Consider the following 13,470-nt stretch of genomic DNA (forward strand, 5'->3'; position numbering starts at 1 on the left):
TATCTGCATCAGGGAAATTGATCTGTAATTTTTTTTCTTGTGGCATCCTTATGGGGTTTTGGTATCAGGGTAATGCTGGCCTCATAGACTGAGTTTGGATGAATTCTCTTCTCTTCTAATTTTTGGAAGCATTTGGGAAGGATTAGTACTAATTCTTTTTTGAATCTTTGGTAGAATTCTTCATGTGGTTCTGGATGTTTGTTTTTTGGGACTGTTTGTTTTTTGAAATTTTATTTATTTATTTTTCTACAGAATAAAATACATATATTTAAACACAATTACCTTCACACAGATTATTATATCATGGATCTTAAGAAAGAGATTAAGTGACTCCCTCTGGAGAAGTGGAATGGAAAATATGCTGAGACAAATTGGAAATTTATTCTATACTTTATCCCTTTCTGTATGGCTTTTATCTTTACTATTTAGTATTATCTATTACATTTCAATTTTTCTTTAAAAATTAGCATTATATTAAAATTGTGTATATTATGCAACTAAAATTTATAAAGAAGAAAGCCTTATATACCATTAAATATTTTATATAGCATAATAAAAAGAATAACTTAACTGGTAAGAATAACAAAAATAATACATCCTCTGAAAATAAGTAAAATATAAAATGCATAAATTGGTTAAAAAACAGTGTAACTATATAAATATATCCTCACAATTTGTTACATCTTATTGATTCTTCAATATAGGCATTACATCATTCTAGGTGATGTGATAAATAAGACATTATAGACCTTACATTGTACCATGGAGAGAAATGTTATTAATAATACAGTTATAGAGCTATATTGTTTAATTGTACAGTTTCATTGTTTAATTATAATTGTCATAAATTCTTTGATGGAGAGGAAATCAGAATCAAATCTAAGAAGACTTCAGCATTCCAAGAATGATGTCAAATGACCCCCTTCATGGTGGATTATGCACTTATTTACTATGAGATATATTTCTTCTCCAGAGATTCCTTGTTTGTGTATCAACTGTAGATTTTTGGTTTGCAGTTATTCTGAAGTTTTGATATGAGTCTATATGTATATGAAATTGTTTTAAGTTGTTGTTCACTTAATTGCAAGTTCATCTCCAGTGTTCTGCATTTGTACCCACCTCTTCTCATGATTTCTGATTTTGGTGGTATACTTGTGCATGGATGATTTTGTATCTTTACTGTATATATACCTTTACTGGTGAGCCTTGTCATGTGTGGAATTTTTGTTTCCAGTTGCTGTCTTTTCTTTTCTGCCTGGAGAAGTTCCTTTAGTATTTGTTGTAAGGCTGGTTTAGTGTTGCTGAATTCTTCAGCCTTTGCTTATCTGTGAAGGTTTTGATTTCTCCTTCAAATCTGAATGAGAGCCTTGCTGGGTAGAGTAATCTTGGTTGGAGGTTTTTTTCCTTTTGTCACGTTAAGTATATCATGCCACTCCCTTCTGGCCTGCAGAGTATCTGCTGAAAAATCTGCCAATAACCTTACTGGGGTTCCCTTGTATGTTACTTGTTTCTTTTCCCTAGCTGCTTTCAGGATGTTCTCTTTGTCTCTAATTTTGTTTAGTTTGATTGATATGTGTCTCAGTGTATTCCTCCTTGGGTTTATTTTATGTGGTACTCGTTGTGCTTCCTGGATTACGTGAGTGGTTCCTTTCCTATGTTAGGGAAGTTTTTGGCTTTTATCTCTTGGAATATTTTTTGTGTCCCCTTCTCTCTTCTCCTTCTGGAACCCCTATAATATGGATGTTGGAGCATTTAACGTTGTCCCAGAGTTCTCTGAGATTCTCTTCCTTTCTTTTCAATCTTTTTTCTCTTTTGTGTTCTGCATCCATAATTTCCACTAACCTGTCCTCCACCTCGCTTATTCGTTCTTCTGTCTCCTGTATTCTGCTATTAGCTGTTTCTAGTGAATTTTTTATTTCAGTTACTGTATTTTGCATCTCTTCTTGTTTAAGTTTTATATCTTGTATCTCTTTGCTCAGTGTTTCCTGTAAGTTATCCATCTTTGCCTCCAGTTTATTTCCAATGTCTTGCATCATCTTCAGCATCAACAATCTAAAGTCTTTTTCCTGGATGCTGAGAATCTTCTCATCACTTAGCTTATTTTCTGGGGGTTTTCCTTTCTCCCTCATCTGAGTTCTAGTTCTCTGTCTTTTCATTTTTATAGGTTTTGGTGTGGTGACTTTTTACAGATACCGGAGTTGTAGCCTCTCTTACTTCTGGTGTCTGCCCCCCTTGTGGCTGAAGTCAGTATGGGGGCTTGGCTGTAGGCTTCCTGATGAGGGGGCTGATGCCTGCCCACTGGTAAGTGGAGCTGATTCTGATCCCTCTGGTGGGTGGGGTTTAGTCTCTGGATGGCATTAGAGGCAGCTGTGTGCCTGAGGGGTCTTTAGGTAGCCTGTTTACTGAGGGGTGGGGCTGTGATCCCACCTGGATTGTTGTTTGCCCTGGAGCTTCTCAGTGCTTATGAGTTGGTGGCCAGATTTTCCCAAAATGGCCACCTCCAGAGAAAGGCAGCTGCTGAATATTCCCGAGAGCTTTGCTTTCAATGTCCTTCCCTCACAACAGGCTACATTCACCTCTGTTTTCCCAGGATGTCCTCCAAGAACTGCAGTCAGGTTTGACCCAGATTCCTATGGAGACCTTGCTCTGCCCTGGGACCCAGTGCACGTGAAGTCCATGTGTGCCTTTTAAGAACAGGGTCTCCGTTTCCCCCAGTCCTGTGGAGCTTCTGCGTACAAGCCCCCCTGGCCTTCAATGCCAGATGCTCCAGGGGCTCTTTCTCCCAGTGCCAGATCCCCACACATGAGGGTTTGATGTGGGGCTCAGAACTCTCACTCCTTTAGGTGAGTCTCTGTGAACCAGTTAGTTTTCAGTCTGTGGAGCTTCCCACCTAAGAGGTATGGGGTTGTTTATATCACGAAATCACCCCTCCTACCTCTTGATGTGGCCTCCTCTTTTTCTTCTGGAGTAGGGTATCTTTTTGAAGGTTTCCGGTCCATTTGGGTGGAGATTGCTCAGCCTTTAGTTGTGAATTTTGTTGTTTTTAGGAGAGAAGTTGAGCTCCAGTCCTTCTATTCTCTCTCTGTTTGTTTGTTTTTTACTGAATACATCTCCCTACTGGTAATTAGCCTGTTCAGATTTTCTGTTTGTCCGATTCAGTCCTGAAAAGTTGTATGTTTCTAGGAGTTTATCCATTTCTTCTATGTTGTCCACTGAGACACCATCTTAATCTAAAAGCATCAAGGTTCTCAGAGAAAAGTTTGCCTGGAGGTTATTGAACCATCTTCAAATAGGCAACTGGTAACAGTAACTTTCTCTGGCATTTGCTAAACTGCCATGCCCCCTCCCGTGCCCCCAGTGTTCAACTGAGTCCTCTTGATAGGGCCAGGAGGGGTCAGAAGGTCAGCAGGTCTCAAATGTCAGTGTAGCAAAGCCCAGCTCACCAGCAGTACCTGCTTCTGCCTAAGAAGGAAGGAAAGTTTCTAAGGAGCCTCTTAGAAGCTCCATGTTTCCCTGCCTCTTATCCTAGGTGATCACTGGCAGGTACAGAAAAAGCATATAGATATCCACACATCAGCCTTGAAGACTGAGGAAGGGGGATGGATAAGATTGTTGGTAGCTCTGGAAAATACAGAAGTCAAACTACAGGCTGTGAACTCTTTGGACCTTTATGACACAATGCAGCAGAAAATGAAGACTTTAAAACACAGTGGTTGTTTATGGTGAAGAAAAACAAAACAGAGCAAACAATGAAAAATCACAGGACCAAATGAGTGTTGTTCTTCAAAGTAGTCTCCTTGGCAGACTTGATACTTATTCTAAAAATGCTTCCTTGCTCAAAACAGTTGGCCAACTCCAGCTTCAAAATTACTTTCCAAGCTTATGACACAGTCTGGTAATATCTCATTAATGCTGCTGAGTCTTTGTCTTTTGAGGGCAGATTTAAATTTTATAGAACAGACAAAGGTCATTAAGAGTCTAATATTGGGTCAGTTGAATTATACCATCCCACCACTTCACCAGATCCTCTGCATAGTGCTTTGTGAGCTCATGAAGCTAAATTTCTTACACAGTTCGTAAAATGACCCAAAAGACCATCTTAAAAGAAGAGTACAAGAGTTACTGCAAGGTCAGTTTAGAGCAACCACAGCATCTTTGGAATAAGTATACGGCCTTTCAGAGTGGTTACTTAGAAATGGGTAACATTCACTAGGGTACATAGGTCTGGGCACGATTCCTTAAAAAATATAATGGCCTATTAGGGCCACAATCAAATACAGCCTCAGTTAAAAGCATGTAGTGCTATTTTTCCTTGTCTCCATTTCTGAGAACTTGAATAAAGGAAACAAGCTCCTTGAACTTCCAAAACCTTCCAGAAAATCCTTCTCTCTGACTTCCTACCATGACCCTGAGAGACAGCAAGAGGCCAAAAATGAGCCCAAGGTGATGTGAAAATGAGAAAAAAACAGCACATTTTGCCAGTGATATATGCTGGTTTCTTTTTCCTCCAGCTGGAACTGTTTCTTCACTTGGTAATTCGCTGTAAAATGCCTAGGTATTGGGTCTCTTGTCTCTAAGCTCTTTATCCCAAACGTGTAGATTCTAGCATCACATTCATTTAAATCAAAGGTCATTATAAACATAAAACATCATTTGTAAAACATACACATACACACAAATCAAGTTTGTAAAAAAAAAAAAAATCACATTTAGCATTCACAAAGGCTACGTTACTGATTTTAGAAACCAGATGCTGAGAGAACAGAGTTGTTAAATACTATAGCCCCACTGTTGTGAACTGAGCAGAAGTAAGTTTATTTGAATAGTTTACCTAGATCTTTTTGGTTCTGATTTGCATATAACTAGAGCACAGCCAGCCCTGGGAGACCTCCCTCACTGCTAGATTGCCCACGGACCAGGTATTGTAGGTTGGCATTTGGATCAGTTAGAAACCTCCCAGTCTGAGTGCCACACTGCCAAAGGAAAGAAGCGGAAGTGTGTTGGCTGTGGTCTGGTGCTTACCAGGCTAAGACAGAGACAATGTGTCTGATGGATGTCTGGAAGCCTGGGATCCCCTTCATTCTCCCCTCATATGACTGCCTGTTGTGTCTCCCATCCACCTTGGAGAAAAAAAAAATCCCCTTAGTCCCTTTCCCACCCAGAACGTCCCTTCCCCTCGCTCTTCTGACCTCTGAGGGAACTGAGCATCCTAGCCCTGAACTCAGCTGAGGCAGGATGATGCAAATAGTGCCACGAAGACCAGAAAGGCAAAGGCACTTTCCTCCACCTGCTAAAGGAACAGTGATGATGAGGTGGAAGACGACGCGGCCAATGGTGGTGGTGACGAGAGCAGAGTTCGGAGGGAAACACCATATGCCAGCCATTTTATAGACTTCTTGTGTTAATATCCAAAGAAACTTTATAAAGAGGCAATGGAAAAACACAGTTAGAGCTAAATGAGTCACCTAATCCCGAGTGTTTCTTCTTTCTGCCTGCTTTTATTTCGGGGCATGGCCCAGATGCCTCCTCTGGAAAACCTTCCTGCCCTTGCTCCCCTGCCACAGAGTGAGTGTCTTCCCTTGTGCCTGTAGAGCTCCCTGGGCTTCTCTCTATTAGACCACCTGCCCTTCTGCCCACTGGAGGTGTCCGTTAAACATGTCTGTCCCCCTCTGTCAGCCCATGAGTAGCAAGTGACTGGCTTTAACTATAGAAAACAGTGTGGAGATTGCTTAAAAAATGAAAATAGGGTTATTATATGATCCAGTAATCCCACTCCTGGGCATACATCCATACAAAACTCTAATTTGAAAAGATGCATGCACTCTAGGGTTCATTGCAGCAACTCTTCACAGTAGCCAAGACATGGAAGCAACCTAAGTGTCAATCAGCAGATGAATGGATAAAAACCATGTGGTATATCTATACAATGGAATCCTACTCAGCCATAAAAAATAATGAAATAATGCCATTTGCAGCAATATATATGGACCTAGAGATGATCACACTAAGCAAAATAAATCAGAGAAAGATAAATATCACATGAGATCACTTAGACATGAAATCTAAAAGATGACATAAATGCTTATTTTCAAAAGATGTTGAAAACAAACTTATGGTTACCAAAGGGGAAAGGAGGGGGCATAAATGAGGAGTTTGGGATTAGCAGATACCCACTACTATATATAAAATAGATTAACAAGGCCCTACTTTATAGCACAGTATCTTGTGATACCTAGAATGGAAAACAGTGGGGGGAAAAAAGAGAGGCTGGCTTTATTTATCTCTGTAAGTTCAACCCAGCCGGACATTAAGGACAGAAGATGCATCCAGCAAATGGTTGTCAGATGCATGCATGGATGGATAAAAATCTGTACACAATGCTTGGATTCAACAGATATTGAATACCCTATATGCCAGGTATTTTGTTAGGTGCTAAGAATCCAATCACCAGAGAATTAAGGTTCCTGCCTTTTATTTTTTTTTTTCATTTTCTCCCTTAGTATCTTTTTATTATTATTATTATTTTCCCACTGTACAGCAAGGGGGTCAGGTTATCCTTACATGTATACATTGCAATTACAGTTTTTTCCCCCACCCTTTCTTCTGTTGCAACATGAGTGTCTAGACATAGTTCTCAATGCTATTCAGCAGGATCTCCTTGTAAATCTATTCTAAGTTGTGTCTGATAAGCCCAAGCTCCCGATCCCTCCCACTCCCTCCCCCTCCCATCAGGCAACCACAAGTCTTTTCTCCAAGTCCATGATTTTCTTTTCTGAGGAGATGTTCATTTGTACTAGATATTAGATTCCAGTTATAAGTGATATCATATGGTATTTGTCTTTGTCTTTCTGGCTCATTTCACTCAGTATGAGATTCTCTAGTTCCATCCATGTTGCTGCAAATGGCATTATGTCATTCTTTTTTATGGCTGAGTAGTATTCCATTGTGTATATATACCACCTCTTCCGAATCCAATCATCTGTCGATGGACATTTGGATTGTTTCCATGTCCTGGCTATTGTGAATAGAGCTGCAATGAACATGCGGGTGCATGTGTCTCTTTTAAGTAGAGTTTTGTCCGGATAGATGCCCAAGAGTGGGATTGCGGGGTCATATGGAAGTTCTATGTATAGATTTCTAAGGTATCTCCAAACTGTTCTCCATAGTGGCTGTACCAGTTTACATTCCCACCAGCAGTGCAGGAGGGTTCCCTTTTCTCCACAGCCCCTCCAGCACTTGTTAGTTGTGGATTTATTAATGATGGCCATTCTGACTGGTGTGAGGTGGTATCTCATGGTAGTTTTGATTTGCATTTCTCTTATAATCAGCGATGTTGAGCATTTTTTCATGTGTTTGCTGGCCATCTGTGTATCTTCTTTGGAGAAATGTCTATTCAGGTCTTTTGCCCATTTTTCCATTGATGGATTGTTTTTTTTGCTGTTGGGTTGTATAAGTTGCTTATATATTCTAGAGATTAAGCCCTTGTCAGTTGCATCATTTGAAACTATTTTCTCCCATTCTGTAAGTTGTCTTTTTGTTTTCTTTTGGTTTCCTTTGCTGTGCCAAAGCTTTTCAGTTTGATTAGGTCCCAAGGGTTTATTTTTGCTCTAGTTTCTATTGCTTTGGGAGACTGACCTGAGAAAATATTCATAATGTTGATGTCAGAGAGTGTTTTGCCTATGTTTTCTTCTAGGAGTTTGATGGTGTCCTGTCATATATTTAAGTCTTTCAGCCATTTGTAGTTTATTTTTGTGCATGGTGTGAGGGCGTGTTCTAGTTTCATTGCTTTGCATGTTGCAGGATATAAGATTAACATTCAGAAGTCAGTCGCATTTCTGTATACCAGCAATGAAACATTAGAAAAGGAATACAAAAATACGATACCTTTTAAAATTGTACCTCACAAAATCAAATACCTCGGAATACACCTGACCAAGGAGGTAAAGGACCTATATGCCGAGAACTATAAAACTTTAATCAAAGAAATCAAAGAAGATGTAAAGAAATGGAAAGATATTCCATGTTCCTGGATTGGGAAAATCAATATTGTAAAAATGGCCATACTACCCAAAGCAATCTACAGATTCAATGCAATCCCTATCAAATTACCCATGACATTTTTCACAGAACTAGAACAAACAATCCAAACATTTATATGGAACTGCAAAAGACCCAGAATTGCCAAAGCAATCGTGAGAAACAAAAACCAAGCAGGAGGCATAACTCTCCCAGACTTCAAGAAATACTACAAAGCCACAGTCATCAAAACAGTGTGGTACTGGTACCAAAACAGACAGACAGACCAATGGAACAGAATAGAGAATCCGGAAATAAACCCTGACACCTGTGGTCAATTAATCTTTGACAAGGGAGGCAAGAACATCAAATGGGAAAAAGAAAGTCTATTCAGCAAGCATTGCTGGGAAACCTGGACAGCAACATGCAAAGGTTCCTGCCTTTTAAAAGGAACTTCCAGTGTGTTTATAAGTTTATGAACCCTAACTCTTTCCCTTCTCCCTGCCTGAGGGAAGCCAACTCAGAGTCTCTTTCTCAGTGTTTGGGATATATAGCCAGCCTTCCCCACATGTAGAGGGCAGATCAGGGGCCTGGGCCATATTCCCAGCCCTATCCGGAGAGAGCATCATATGAATGTGGATGGCAGTGGTGGGAAAGAAGCATCTGTTTCTGTCTCTTGCTTTGCTGTCCAGAGGTTTCTGCCTGTAATTGTTGCTCTCAGGGCCACACTGAAGTTATTCACATTTCTGGGTGACAGCTCTTCTGCTGACCTCCTTGGCCATGATCCAGTGCAGCAGATGTGACGCTGAGCACATCACAAAGCATCATGTAAGACAGACCCCAGAACTGCTTGCCCTTTGTTCCTACCCCTTGGCAAAAGGCAATGTTAACTGCTTGCTTTTGAGCATGGCTGTATCTCAGGCAATCATTTTTCTTCTTTTTTTTAACGTTTCTTTTTTTATTAATCAATTAATTTATTACATTTATAGTTATACAATGATTATCACAATCCAATTTTATAGGATTTCCATCCCACAACCCCAGCACATCCACCCACCCCCCAAACTGCCTCCTTTGGAGACCATAGTTTTTCAAAGTCTGTGAGTCAGTATCTGTCCTGCAAAGAAGTTCATTCTGTCCTTTTTTAAGATTCCAAATCAGTGGGAGAATTTGATATTGGTGTCTCATTGACTTACTTCGCTTAGCATGATAATTTCTAAGTCCATCCATGTTGCTACAAATGCCGTTATTTCGTTCCTTTTAATGGCTGAGTAATATTCCATTGTGTATATGTACCACATCTTCTTGATCCACTTCTCTGTCGATGGACATTTAGGTTGTTTCTGCATCTTGACTATTGAAAATAGTGCTGCAATGAACATTGGAGTACATATGTCTTTGGGAGTCATGCTTTTCTCTGGATAGATGCCCAGCAGTGGGATTGCTAGACCAAATGGTAATTCTATTTTTACATTTCTGAGAATCTCCACACTGTTTTCCACAGTGGTTGCACCAATTTACAATCCCACCAACAGTGTACTAGGGTTCCTTTTTCTCCACACCCTTTCCAGCACTTATTGTTTGTAGACTTTTTGATGGTGGCCATTCTGGCTGGTGTAAGGTGGTACCTCATAGTGGTTTTGATTTGCATTTCTCTAATCATGAGTGATGTTGAACGTCTTTTCATGTGTTTTTGGCCATCTGTATGTCTTCTTTGGAGAATTGTCTGTTTAGGTCTTCTGCCCATTTTTTGATGGGGTTGTTCGTTTTTTTGGTATGGAGCTGCAGAAGGTGTTTATAAATTTTGGAGATTAATCCCTTGTCTGTTGATTCAGTTGCAAATATTTTCTCCCATTCTGTGGGTTGTCATTTTGTTTTGTTTAGGTTTTCCTTTGCTGTGCAGAAACTTTTAAGTTTAATTAGGTCCCATTTGTTTATTTTGGTTCTTATTGTCATTACTCTAAGAGGTGGATCTGAGAAGATGTTGCTGTGGTTTATGTCAGAGAGTGTTTGGCCTGTGTTTTCCTCTAAGAGTATTATAGTGTCTGGTCTTCTATCTAGGTCTTTAATCCATTTGGAGTTTCTTTTTGTGTATGGTGTTAGGGAGTGTTCTAATTTCATTCTTTTCCATGTGGCTGTCAGGTTTTACCAGCACCACTTATTATACAGGCTGTCTTTTCTCCATTGTATATTCTTTTCTCCTTTGTCATAGATTAGTTAGGTATAGGTGTGTGGGTTTAATTCTGGGCTTTATATCCTGTTCCACTGATCTATATTTCTGTCTTTGTGCCAGTACCATATGGTTTTGATGATTGTTGCTTTGCAGTATAGTCTGAAGTCCTGGAGCCTGATTCCTCCAGCTCCATTTTTCTTTTTCAGGATGTCTATGGCTATTCTGGGTCTTTTGTGCTTCAAAATAAACTTTAAAATATTTTGTTCGAGTTCTGTGAAAAATGTCCTTGGTAATTTGATAGGGAGTGCATTGAATCTGTAATTGCCTTGGGTAGTATAGTCATTTTGACAATATTAACTCTTCCAATCCAAGAGCATGGTATGTCTTTCATTCTATTTGTGTCATCTTTGATTTATTTCATCAGTGTCTTAGAGTTTTCAGAGTATAGGTCTTTTGTCTCTTTAGGTAGGTTTACTCCTAGGTATTTTATTCTTTTGGATGCAATGGTAAACGGGATTGCTTCCCTAATTTCTGTTTCTGATCTTTCATTGTTAGTATATAGAAATGCCATCAATTTCTGTGTATTAATTTTGTATCCTGAGACTTTGCCAAATTCATCAATGAGCTCTAACAGTTTCCTGGTAGAGTTGTTAGGATTCTTTAGGTATAGTATCATGTCATCTGAAAATAGTGATAGTTTTTCTTCTTCCTTTCCAATTTGGGTTCCTTTTATCTCTTTTACTTCTCTGATTGCTGTGGCTAGGACTTCCAACAATAACACAATCATAGTGGGGGACTTTAACACCCCACTCACAGCAATGGACAGATCATCCAGACAGAAAATCAATAAGAAAACACAGGCCCTGAATGAAGCATTAGACCAGATGGACTTAAGAGATATTTATAGGACATTCCATCCAAAAGAAACAGAATACACGTTCTTCTCAAGTGCACATGGAACATTCTCTTAAGACTGATCACATCCTGGGCTACAAATCAGACCTCGGTAACTTGAAGAAAACTGAAATCATATCAAGCATATTTTCTGACCACAACACTGTATGACTGGAAGTCAACAACAAGAAAAAAACTGCAAAAAACACAAAAACGTAGAGACTAAACAACATGCTACTAAACCATCAGGCAATTGCTTTTCTAAGCCCTCAATCCACCTGCCAGATAAGCATCCCAGATAAGGGAACAGAAGCTCTCTGGAGATGACAGACTCACTCTGGACCACACAGGATTTGAACTCAGGTTTTGCTAGTTCCATGTTATGTGCTTCTGTCATGACATCAGACTTGATGCAGCAAAAGGAAGGGTGCCATTTTGAAAAACCCAGGGGCAGTATAATAAAGTGAATGAAACTATATTCTTCGCAGTTGTGCTGAAGGCTGTGGTATTCCTCTGTGGAGCAGCAGTCTTTCTTCTTACAGTCTAAAGAAAAAAACTACTATCTTCTAGTGGAAGAAAACTGCCAGGAAGGAGCCCAGGAGGGCTTGGCAGGGTACTTTCAAATCGCCAGTGAGCCAGTGAGCCATGGCAAATACTACACTCATGGACAGCTTTAGAATCCAGCCAGGGGTGGCATGCTGCCTACTGTGCACATGAGATTCTGAAAAGATGGACCAAGATCAGGGCAGATTGGGATTTATTCCCAGAGGATGTTGTGATCTGATTCTTGGAGAACTGTTGCAACCCCAGTGTGTCCTGGTGGGTTTCAATCACAGCAGCTAATGGGTGGCAGCAAGCAGCTCTGTACTAGCCTGTGGGCTGGGCCAAGTTTTCAGTGATGAAATCAGCAGTGCCCATGGTTCGGTGAAGTGGTGGTCAAGTGAATAAAGTCCATGCAGTGTGAGAAGTGCTAAGTGGGAGTAGCTCCTTTTTGCACCTCTGCAAGTATAAGAGTCCCTCACTGCCCTCTGGAGCTTTCAGTTGCTGTCCATAGGTGCAACAAGGCACAGATGCCTGACGGCACCTGGCTCTCCTCCATTCAGTGATCACCTGTGAGCCAAGGAGGAGACAAGGCTAGTTGGACGCAGCCCTTAATTGCAAGTTGCCTGTCTTTTCAGCATCATTCCACACATTTCACAAAAGAGAGAGAATCTTTCCAGAAGGCTTGTCACCTGGCCTGGGGTCATGGAGCTGATGTGTGGCAGATACAGATACTAGACTCTCTGGCCACATAGCCTCTGTTTTTCCATGATCCAACAGATGCTGAAATGACTCTCAAATAGTCCTCTAAGTGAATTTCACATCATATACCTCCTCTGTAAGCATTCTCTGGAGTTTGAAGAGATGTGCTGATATAAGGCCAGTGGCTTGTTCATGAGCCCAATCTGACCAATTAGCTCAGAGGCCTGGCAAGAGCCAAGCTGTTGCAGAAACTCATCCTGGGAGCCAGTTCATGTCATGGAGAAAGGGACATTCGGCCTCGCCCGACCAGCCCACGACAATTAGATTCTGTCCGTGGAAGACACAGCGATGCCCCTCCCCACCCGTTCAAGGAAGGACTTGCTGCCCAGCTGGGGGTGTGCAGGCAGCAGGAGGTCGCACTGTCACCCTCCAATGCAGGACACTATCTCACCTGGGACCACGCCCTCCTGGGGCAGCCCACATTCAGTGGTGTAAGGCCAGGCCATTTCCACCCAACATGGAATGGGTGGTGCTGGCTCCTGAGCTCCCCACAAGTTTGCCTAAAGCTTTGTGGGGCCACCATCATGAGCTGACTTCTCCCTCTGCCTGACGCTACTTCCTTCCTTCTTTACATGGGTGTTCATCCCTCATGAGCATCTTGGACTCTGCAGTCTGTCTCAGCATCTGCTCTGGGAGACCCCAGTCTGCAGCAGTAGTGGAGCCTTTAGAGGTACACAGGCGTGCAGGGTCGGGGGACAGTGTTGCAGAGAACCAGCACAGCCCTTGCTCTTAAGATCCTCCTCACCAGGCACAAGGGGAGAAGTGGGGGTGACTCAGCTCAAACTCCCACCTGCAGATGAGCTGAGTAAAATCAGCATGCATCTGCCCAACAGCCAGCTCAGCAGGGCCATCCCTGTGCCCAGCCTGCTGAGGGCCCGTCACAGAGGGCTGTGGCTACACTGGAGTACTTCTGGCACAAACACCAGCTTCTTCCTGGCTGATCTGTCAGTGACCTCTCAGAGCCCTCCCTGTGTACCCACCGACACCGTCCTGCTCCAAGCCTCCAGCACCTTTCCTGGGCTGTTCCACCAGCTCTGTCTCTATCCCTGCTTCTGGTCATACTAAACTCAAAATACAACACACAG

This window comes from Sus scrofa, chromosome 2 (genome assembly GCF_000003025.6).
Source record: "Sus scrofa isolate TJ Tabasco breed Duroc chromosome 2, Sscrofa11.1, whole genome shotgun sequence".
Lineage (NCBI taxonomy): Eukaryota > Metazoa > Chordata > Mammalia > Artiodactyla > Suidae > Sus > Sus scrofa.